The sequence below is a fragment of the Bombyx mori genome, chromosome 12 (genome assembly GCF_030269925.1).
Source record: "Bombyx mori chromosome 12, ASM3026992v2".
Taxonomy (NCBI): domain Eukaryota; kingdom Metazoa; phylum Arthropoda; class Insecta; order Lepidoptera; family Bombycidae; genus Bombyx; species Bombyx mori.
This window is the reverse complement of record NC_085118.1, coordinates 519,225-530,998: the sequence shown is the minus strand read 5'-3', so window position 1 is coordinate 530,998 and position 11,774 is coordinate 519,225. Positions and strand designations below refer to the sequence as shown.

Below are 11,774 nucleotides of genomic sequence, written 5' to 3'. Positions count from 1 at the left end.
TAAAGTCTCTGCATTCAAACACTACTCTGTGCACTGGGATTGGAGGGAATGGTACAAACTTGGTAATTGAAAAATCTTTCCGTTTCACCTCCCGCCCCACCCCCGGGCCCCCCATCTACTACTCAAATTGAACTTCTAATTACGTTTATACAAATTTAATTAAGGACTCGGAGGACCGAACCGTTACTCCAACATCCTAGCTCATTAAGTTTTTTGTTTGAGTTCGATTGTTTCAACAGACGCGCTTCTGGCCGAGTAGCTTCACTTCTGCTTTACTGCTACTTAAAAGTGTTCGCAGTCCTCTGGACATATATCTCTCTCTGTACCTAGCCTGTATCTACTGCGACCAATCGTGCGATTTGGTAGGAAAGACAAGGAACTTTACATGATTAATGATGTTAATACTCCTACCTTGAATCTCAAAGTGGGTTTTATTGTTTTTCGAAGGCAATTCAGAGTACGGTCGAGAGTCAAATGGCGAAGCCGCAAACAAAATCTCTATCAAATAGATTACAGCAGCTGGTAATAGTCGAAATCTTCTTCGCTAGTACCTGATATGAGGGTAAAAAGGCCGCGTCATGGCCATATGGACCAATTTCTCTGTTACTTAGCGCCAGGTCAGGTCAGGTGATTTACTCTCAACCTTCATAAATAAAATATGTACGTATGTAATTATGATTGCATTTGAATCATTTGCTTATTGAAAAGCTGGTTAAACTGTTTTAGGTGGACAGAAAATCAAGATCACCGAAGCTTGATGTTGATCGGTGTAAACTTGCCGCGCTGGCAGCTGTGTGGATTAATGTATACAGCACTGAAAGTCGTGTGGCTGGTAATGATGACCATTATTGTATATATTAAAATGTATAAAATAAAGCAATTGTTTGCTTGAATTAGCCGAAGACGTAATTAGTATTTGAAGATAAATTATTCAACTCTTAATATTCTGAGAATTTCTGGTCTGATTCGAGAATTAATTTAAAACAAGTAAAAACGATTGAAATCACGCACAGCTTAATTGATTTAACTAATTTTCTCAATTAATTTCAACTAATTAGTTAATTTCGGATCAACTTTTTAATTTTGTTATATTTAGAAATGAACATTTGACGCTAAACGCTAATCACAATGATAACAATACATAAATACTTTGTGAAGTAAGCAAAACAGGAATGAAAGAACAATTTCGCAACACAAAGCTGTCATTTTGCACCTACACCCTATCCCTCCATCTCGGGTTGGGGCGGGGGGACACTGGACCGGGATGGGATGGGTCGGGTGGCATGGCGGCCATTCGTCAGCGCTCCGTACAAATGTTTTCATTTTTATTTCATAAATAAAGAGTGGAATTTTTCTTTTTTTTGTCCTTGTAATGAGAGAATATTGAGTTCGTGTTTTGGTATTTTTAAAAGGGACCAATTTTGATACTTGTGTATATAACGAGTCAAATCATAAATAGTAGAATATTCAAGAATATGGTTCCCGTATTTTGATATCATAAGAATATTTTAGCATTATTTTTATTAGAATATGTTAGTTATTATCGTATAAATAATTTATGAGATAAAATGTTTAAGTGGTCTCCAAACTACAAAGTCATCAGTAACATAGCCAATGATGAAATTACATTATTAATAACCTTAATATGTGTCAACTGCATTTTTGAGACTAGGGTACAAGGGCCGTGTGACCAAATGTACTATTTCAATTAAGTTTAATACAACGAGTTCTAAAAATTAAACGAGAATTTCTATGAACAAGGAATATTTGCGCTCGTTACCCGTGGGTTGGTTTATAGCGTTTGTAGAGTCGTATAGAGCGGGGGCAGAGCAGTAGACTCTCTCCCTTCCTCAACTTTATAATTCTATTACGTTTATTGCTCTATCATGTACTGTTTTTGTAATATACTGTTGTCTTGGCTCTAGAGTTGATTTGTAGGATAGGTTTTTGAATCTACCAATTTATTAATTGTGTGGTTGATACTGTTTTCTCGGAAGCTTTCTTTCTACTCTGAAGTAAATTTAAGAGAGTTAGGACTCATAAGTTTATTGTAGATTAGTTTATCAATTTTTAAGCGTAGTGTAATTGTCGAATTTAGCATTAAATCTTACAATGTTATGATCAATGATCACATTTGATTTTTTGTTGTCTAAGGTAGAGGTGAGCGTCACCACGGGCACTTGCTATTAATAAGTTTATTTATTTATTACCTAGTTGAGTAATCGCGCTCACGGCTAAAGGAAATCACAACGTGGATGTCGTCACCTAGATTGAGACAAGAAGACGAAATCTCAGTTGTATTGTTATTTTTTGTACGGTTGTTTGATGCTCAAGCCTGGTCCTTACTTCGCGGCACCAAAAGGCAGCATGATGGTACACTCAAATGCGTGTCTTCAACACGGCTAATTATTAAGCGACCATGAGGATAAAATGTCAGTCTTACGTAGGAGAATAACTGAAGATTCAAAAATAACAGGCGACTAAGAACGCCCACTCGGAAAACTATGGTCATGTACCGGTGTCCTTTGGTTAACAGATAGAACTCGATTTTTATTACACAAAAATGAGGGTAAGCTCTTATTACATTACGAAAATTGGTTATTGATGAAATATGATGAAATATGTGAAATATTGACGAAACTTGAAATTTCAAATGATTTAACTTCTTATTAATCTTAATTATTATTAGGACTGGTTTACGCAACTCTGTTCAATAATTAGGGTTATTAAAATTCAAAGTATGTATATAACTTGACATGCTTAAAGATTTATATGCTTTAAGATTTTTCAACTTATCATGTAGTTCATATTACTTTAAATAGGTTTTGTAAAGATCTTGAAAGTAAATAGATCAGTCAGAAGTTCTCGAAAGCGACGGTGACTATTTACCATCAGGTGGGTCGTGTGATCATCCGCCTTCTAATGCAAAAAAGATATAGGAATTAATTAAAATTATATGGTATATTGAAATATTTAAGAGTTTGTTATTTACTTTACAATTTTCAATGTACAATGGTACTGTAGCTTCTCTGGTAATGAAGTCGGTAAGCTGCAATGTTTTGCTTGATAGATAAGTCGACTTCTAGTTGTCGCCGCTACATCCAGTGAGTCTCCTGTCAATAAACGGAACGTAGTTTGGGAATTCGTTACATTGTCCGATGTTTGGTTTCCGCTGGCTTCGCTTTTTACGCGGTCACCCTCCTGCCCGGGGGTGCGATTCTACGATAATGTTTACCCTGGTTTTTTATTTACCCGGTTTTCTATTCCGTCGTAATTGTCCACGATTGTTGCTTTAAGGAATATTTATTTGAGTTTCAGTTTACTTTCCGTTTGGCGGTGTCCTCCCTCGACGAGTGAAGTATCCAATGTTGTGGACGGCTCGGGTGGTGTCTTGTGACTCTGACTTTCTTTTTATTGAAGTTGTCGTGGCCTAAAGGATAAGAGGCCCGGTGCGTTCATATTTATCGATGAGATTGTGGCGGTGTTCGAATCCCGCAGGCAGGTACCAATTTTCTGATGAAATACGTACGATTGACTTCCGCGGTGAAGGAATAACATCGTGTATTAAAAATAAAATCCGCAAAAGCTACAATTTGCAAATTACTGGTGGTAAAACGTCTTGTGAGACCGCACGGGTAGGTTACATCTGTCGTGCCTATTTCTGCCGTGAAGCAGAAATGCGTTTCGGTTCAAAGGGTGTTTGTTACCATTGTGTTTTAAAAATAAAGACTTAGAACTCATATCTCAAGGGTGGTTGCATTTACGTTGTTGATGTCTATAGGTTCCAGTAGTCACTTAATATCAGGTTGGCCGTGAGCTCGTTCACCGATCACAGGAATAATAAAAAATCTTACTTGTTGATGGTTTTAGGAGCTGGTTGGACAATATGATATGCGTCGGACTGCAAGATCAACATCCAGCGAGTACCATATTATTTCTACTACTGTATATTTATAGACAATTGATATTGAAACTTGTACTCAAAGTGTTAAAAACTTTATTTCTTTTTGATGGCAAAAAGCTAACTGCAATGCCAGATAAGTAAAACCGTGCGAGTACTCTATAGTCTGTTCCACTCATGTGCCGCGCTGTGTTGTCGTAGAAATTGATTTTGCGGCTTCCAAATCAAATGTTGTCGTTCGAAATGACTTGTCGTCGGGAGTGACGTTATCAAAAAATTGATCAAGACTCGATTCAGTATTATATTTGTCGTTATAGAAGACGTAGGCTGAAACATATCGAATACCTACGCAGTCTGTAGAGGCCCCATATTAAAAAAGGGCAGTACACAACTTAGACAGAGTTGCAGTAGCAGTTGATATGCGGTATGGACTTCATTGGTCGCATGCTATGTTTCTGATCATTGGGTAATTGTTTAAACCTAGGCGGTATTGACAGTGTAGCGTCTATGGATCCTGGTTAACGCTTCGTATGGAACGAGCCACTAGCTTTGCCGCCGGTTTGATCGAGGGAAAGCTATACCAACACATCACTGTAGACACATGATGCAGTTTTACTTTTTGTGGCTGGTGATGAAGTTGGAAAGCTGATAGCTCGTTGAAACTATTTGCACTATTAGCAGTTATTAACAGTATACGTTCATTTTATTTATTAAAATGGCGCACTCTGTCAAGGAGTCGTTGGGAAGCCCAGCTCACTCCATTTTTGACCGAATGGAAAGTCAAGAGCATTGCTTTGTTACAAATCATTTAGTATTAAATTAAATATTTTTCAAGAATAGTGAATATAAATAAATATAACAGTTGTTTTACTGTTTAGTACGGCGTAGTTGTAATTTATTGGGCCAACGTAGTTGTTATCACCATTTCGCCTATTTCTGCCGCGAACCAGTAGTGGGTTTCGATTGAGATAGCTATTATACGACATCATTGAAAATTTCGTCATTAAGTCACAGGGCATTTGGTCATACTCAGGTTTATATCTGCGGGCTTCACTTACCCTCGATTCACTAATAATAATTTTAACCATGTAATTCTGGGTTTAAAGAATGGAGTTCTAGGCGTAGTTTGAGTTGACAAAATGTGATGAATTGATCAATAATTTAGAATCACTTTTAATCCACACCACCCTTAACATTTCTTAGGAAAACAATGGTCAATAACGATTTCAAGGTTAGTAGGATTCATTTCTGATTTTAAGCATTGACCTTCTCCTTAAACGCATGCGATAGCACTCCGTTTATTACCAGTAAATCTAATTAATTTAAAATTGCTTTAGTTCAGTTTTAATAGTGTTAGTTAAATGAGATCAAAAAGTAAGAATTTCTCCGTCTCTTCTGTTCTCAAATCTACTTTCTTATGTGCACCAATAAAATGTACTCAGTAAAATGAATCGAAGAAGCTAGTAATCAGCATAAGTAAGAAGGTACGAATATATTAAACGTAAATCTTGCGAGGCTTTTATGTTTATCGTAAAAAACGGCAAGTGTCCGGGCCAGCAGTAAATATAGCTCGTAAAGACACCCACCCTCCGGAGGGCCGGGGGTAGTTCGATGCATAAACCAAAACTAAGTATATTTTTCATGATCATTTATATCGGGCACAAAATGTGTTAAATTAAATAGATTATGGAATGATGGGTCATGGTACAGCGCAGTCGGATCTGCGACCTCATGTGTCAAAGTGGGTAGCGTCACTCACGTTGTGACCTCTACGGACAACGATCACGACTTTGGACACCAGTTGGTGCGTGGACTAGTATGCCTATACTATCTATAAATTATCATTTAGTGCTTCTTGAAGTTCCTCGTGTTGCATATATTTCAGTTTAAATATTTCGGCTAAGGCTGGGGGCATGTTATTTATACAATATGTCTTTAGTAGCACAATAGCGATACAATAATCTGTACACGATACTGGCATACGAGACCAGCATACCGTGGTGGTCGTATAATTAGATACACTACCAACGGCCCTTGACATTATGTAAGATACTTCACCGCAATCGTTTTTATTTTGAAATTAAACAATAAATAGGACAACAATATGTTCAACGATTATCATTTATTAGAAAAACAATATAAATCCCACTTTCAGTATTACCTTACTCAGAACAATTTAAATCAGTTTTAAGGTATGAACAATGATAGTCAACTAATTAGAAACAACAACAAAAAAGTATAAAAAAAGGCGTGTGGCACTCGGAGACTGCCGCGGTAAAGCATTGCATAGCATTTTTTATCAACTTATGCAATTATAAATCGACAATAATAATTTAATATTAAAACAACAATAAAATAAGATCCGGCGAGAAACTCAGTGGGCTAACTTTCAATGAATCTGCTACATTGTGAGTATTCCATTTTGACCGCGCACTCACTAGAGGGCGCTACATGGGATAGAGACACGCCTTTGGATGCTAGTTCTAACTCTCATTCGCCCAGAATCAACTGTTTAGCTAGTTTATTTTTAATGCCACTCCAATCACTGAATGAGTAGTAAGAGTAGTAATAAAAATTTTCGACAAAGCGATAGAAAATGGCACGCCCAACGCATTGTAATGTGATATAATTTTCTATTTTACGATTCCGTTTGTCGCCGATAGATGGCGCTTGACGCAAAAGCTGAATCGCGCCCACGAAATTATATCACATATTTTGATAGTACGTAAATCGGTGTTTAGACTTCTTACTTTAAACACAACACAAGCGCAACGTGTGAATGTGTTGAACGCGAGCTACATAGTACGCGTAGTAAGGGGTGGAAGGTTTTTTTCGTTACGGAATTTCACGATTCCGTTCTGAAGCCGCGCTCAAGGCCCGCGATAAAATCTATGCAATAGCTTAAAAACACTATTTTTTTAAGTATTAGTAATTGGTATTGTTATTTACGAATTTAGTTGCGAAATAACTACTATCCACAGCCTACCAATAGTTGTAATTAATATTTAGTGGCATATCCCTTATTTTCAACACCTTCAATAACTGCAATGACGTGGCATTGATTCAATTAATTTCATACATTTTTCTAGGGAGATTGAATTCCATGGTTCAACAAATGCTTCATATAGTTCGTTTTGACTGGTGCTACGTTTGTTTGAGACTTTCTTTTTAACACTATACCAGAGATTTTGTATCGGGTTTAAATCTGGTCTATTTGCGGGCCAGTCTAAAACAGATATACCCACGCTGTTCGCTAAGGAAACATTCGACGCTATTGGCCGTGTGTTTAGGGTCATTGTCCTGCTGAAAGATCCAGGTTACAGGCAAATGATCGTCCGAGTAGGGAATCAGTGTGTGCTCTAAGATATTTTTGTATTGCCATTGGTTCATTGTAACTTCAATCTTCCGAACGGGTCCAACTCCAGCGTGGAGTTGGAGGAAAAACATCCCCAAACTTTAATATTACCGCCACCGTGTTTGACTATACCTACTCATTGGGTATTTATGACCTCTAATATAGCGTTTTCCATGGGAATTTATCATATTTATTTTTATTTCACCTGAAAATAACATTTTTTTCCATTCTTGGCGAGATGTTTCTCGGGTCATTAGGCGAAAAACTTCATTTTTAATCTCGTTGGAGCCTTTAATTGGGTATTTTTTTGGCCTAGCCCTTTTAAGAACATTTTCAACAGTTCCATGTGTTTTATAATGATCAATTGCCTTAAAAACCTACTTAACAGAACAATAAAATGCTCAGCTATTCTTCTGTACGCCTTCTTATGATCTATATGTAAATTAACAATTATTTGCTTATGTGACGCGTCACAACTTTTATTTTTTCCCATTCCCATTTGAACAAAATAAAATTCAGATTAAATTTTAAATTGCCGCCAAAATAATAGAAAAAGCCAAGAAAGAAATGCTATTCTCCAATTTAAAAAAAAGAACGCGCTATGGATTCTTTTTAAAATGTTTCTAATTAGGCGTCCAAGCGGCCAGTAACAGAAAATAAACTCCACATGGGTAAGACTCATTTTGTATTATAATTAAAAGTAAGATATGTTTTATATTACATATATGCATTTAATGAGAGCAATATATTTGATTGGCTATATTACATATTGCATGATTATTAATTATTGAATGTGTTTATTTTTTACAAACATTTGTACGTTGAAGTTACTTTCTTTATTCATAAGTAGTGTTTCTAATTATATGACCACCACTGTATATGTACGTCACACGCGATTTCACAACAGCTAATGTATGTCTTCTCATTGAGAAATTCATATTAGTTTATTACATATCTTACATATAGATAGTTTCTTTTTATTAAAAATAAAGTTTTTAAGGAATACGTGATATTAATTTGATTCTTTTTGTTATAAGGCATTTTGTTTCGGGGCGACGCTATCGTCGACGAAGGCGTTTTCGTCCTGGAAATTATTATTCTATTCGTGTCATTTATAACAAGTACTCGGGGAAGATTACGAGGTACAACCGTAGTATTAAATTAGCTTCCCAATACAATTATGAAAATTTTATGTACAGAAAAATGTGTACAGAAAACTCGTGTACAGAAAAATATTGATAAATGATGATAGAGCTTATTTATCTGTTCGTATTGAAATTATTGTTTCGTTTAAAGAATTATGACATTTAGGTTAATTTGATCGCTGTAACTCTCAATAATAATATTGTTACGCCCTGGGGCTCGGGATAAATAAAATTCCACCAAAGTGCAACTAAAAATTGTATTCAACACTTAGATCACATAAACACTTTAAAATCCTCAATAAACACTTTAAAACTCTCAATCCCTCATCCCTTACCTTAACGAAAATATTTTCCGCTATCTGACAATAGATGGCGTTGTACTTCTCGAGCGTTCTAGGTGCTACTAGATCCTACGATATTCGTTCGACTATTCGGCTATAGATGGCGTTACTCTTACCGGCGTAACAATATTTATCTCCTTTTTGTTTTCGTTGTGCCAATATTTTTGATAAGACTATGTCATTTACAGCGAGGCTTCCAGAGAAGACTTCATCCCAATTACTAAAGGTTCCATCAAAGAATCAAATCCCTGGATTTCTTTACAGATTATTAAGGGATCCCGGTACAATCGCGTCCTGAGCGGAATGGCGTAATTTGCGCTGTTCGCCACAATCACACTAAACAAGACAAATGTACAGTCGTGACGTGAGATGTCGTATGGAGGCGCATCCATCGCAGTAATCGTAAACTTACTTACACCGTTCTGATATTTTAGACTGCGACTACTTATCTAGCTCTGTCACAAGTAGGTGGGCTATTACACAATTAAGCAATATTTTCTATCAGACAATCAACTTGTAATTAGCTGCGTCTTAAAATCTGCGTGCTTTTTTTACATCTCCATAATTCTAATATCGTTTCGTAATCAAGGCTACGAAATCTAAATTGTTAAATTTTATTATCTTAGACTTTTGTAGCAGTTCGGTCGTTTTATTTTTCACCGCGTGTAATGCCAAACGTTCATATCAAAACATCAACTTAAATATACTGGACGATCGCCGATAGATCCTCGATTTAGCTAACAATATCATAACGTAACCAGGAAAACTTTACTGACGTAACGTTCATTCACGAAAATGAAAATAAATACATCTTTGATGTGGCACTTTGTCACATAATGCACTAGATCGGTGGGCGATCTTATGGCATAACCGATTTTAAGTATCAATTGTACTTTATAACAATTATTTGACGTTTCGTACCGGACCGCATAGAGAGCCAGAAATAGGCAAACTTTTTGTGTATTTGATCTCATTACACAATATTCTTTATTTTGGAATTCTTTCGCAAATGTGTGTTGTTAAGTCAGGAAATAAATTTTTACCTCCAGGTTTGAGCGCCGGAATATTAGTTAAAGATAAGTAAGTATTCACTAGTAAATGTTCACCGTTGCTTATGGAAATTTAATGACAAATACGAACGGAAACCATAGAGTTTATTTTGTAACAAATGATCGTAAAGTTAATTCCACAAAAACGGCCTGTTACATTAATATAAAATATTAGAATACAAATGAGAACACAGTATTAGATTACGCAGTAGTACTAAAAGAAAAAAGCACATCAATTAGATTTATAACTCTTTTAGGCTCCTTGTAGCGCGATAGAAAGCGTTTCTCTAAGACAAAGTGTGTTATTTCTCGCGGGATCCGTCTGTGGGTGTCGGGAGGTGTCCGGGGGTGTCCGGGGGTGCTCCTCCATCGACGGGGGTGTGTTGTAATATTTTTACGAGCGTGTTTTTATTGCGGTGCTCGCGATAAATTTGTCATCGTGGACACGCTCATGCATGACATCGACGCCCCGTCGTTACGAAAATGCATTTACGTTTTATTATCTTGTTATTTAATACGAAATTTATTATTCGAAGAGATAGTTCAAAAGCGAATTTTTCTAAGATTTCCTGAGAAACACACAGACCTACAGCTTTAAAGTACGATCTCACGTTAACTTAGTTTGTTTTATGCAGTAGTCGCTTCCATCATAGAATCGGACGTGTCTGACCCAGGGAACCGGAATGCAATACGGCAGAACAAGGTAAAGTGATTGTACCTACCCATGCGGGCTCATAAGACGCCTTACTAAAAGTAATATCTACGTTTTGAAGATATCAAGTTTTTTTAATACTATGTATACACAGTGGTAGCTGATAATTTTTGGTTGAATAGTTTTCAATAGTCTCAAAAAAGAAGAAAAAGGAAAAGGAATGTGATACATTTTAAAGTGCTTTAAAATGATTATATAAGAGCTTAATAAAAATTAAATACAACTACTGTAAAAACTAAACGAGCTACCATCATGAAAGTAAAAAGTAAAAATCTTTAATTTATCCAATTGTTAAAATAAATAAAGTTAATTCTCACACAGTTAAGTAAAATACTGAACGATTACCGTCCAAATAGCGGTGTGTGACCAGCCTTTCGTAATTTTGCTTCGATGCGTGAACATTAACAGATGATTGAGATTCTGTATAGAGTTTGTAGCATTATTGGTCACAAGGGTTCTTAACGTCTGTGCATAGATGGACATGTGATTTTTTTGTAGTTTAGCATATCAGTCACGTCTATGCAAATGGCGCGTCTGGAATACCTAAAGTGAGGTCTTTGAACAGTTTTTCTTTTGTTAGCTTTTATGCGCAAACATATCTAGCCTTAAGCGGTTACGAAAGGTGAGAGATACCATAACTTCAACGAAGACTCCTTTAAGAGTACATTTCGACGCTTGAAAGGCAAACGTGACTAAACGACAATGCGTGAACTTTACAGTAGACTAATTTAAAATTGAAATAACTGAAAATAAAATATATTTTAACGAATTTAGCTGTAGGATTGAAATTATTTTAATAGACCTAGAAATATATATTTTTGCGCATCGAATATGGTTATGGCCTATCATTTATGTACAAAGCAGTTATTGTCGCTTAGTCACGTTTGCCTTTCAAGCGTCGATATGTTTTGCGACTAAATTACTTTTAGATTTAAACCAATTGAAAAATTCCTGTTCTTCAGATCGGTTTTTGTGAATTAAAGTTATAATAATTTTGGTAATATTTGTGGATAGTCCAAAGAGAAGCGTAAACCGTGCGGGCCCTAAACAATCAGTTTCCCACACATTATCGTTGTAACTAGATTGGTTCGTAAGCACCGTGACGCAGCAGTTCACACGCCTCCTTCTCCGTGTTACAGGTTTCGAGTCAGGTGGAGCTTCACGATCACCGGAGAGCTCGTGGAAGAGCTTCAAAGGAAGACGAAGAAATCTTGTGAACAAGACATTGCAAGCGATTTCTTTGTATTCAAAAATAAACAACCATAAGCAAT

At 36.2% G+C, this 11,774-nt stretch overlaps 1 long non-coding RNA gene across 1 annotated transcript; it reads left to right on the top strand.

The window, feature by feature from the left end:
• The first annotated feature begins 724 nt into the window (after nt 1–724).
• LOC134198715 (uncharacterized) lies at nt 725–11,774 on the top strand. Its single transcript, XR_009974427.1, has 2 exons — nt 725–832; nt 11,643–11,774. It is a non-coding gene; the product is annotated as an uncharacterized LOC134198715 (long non-coding RNA).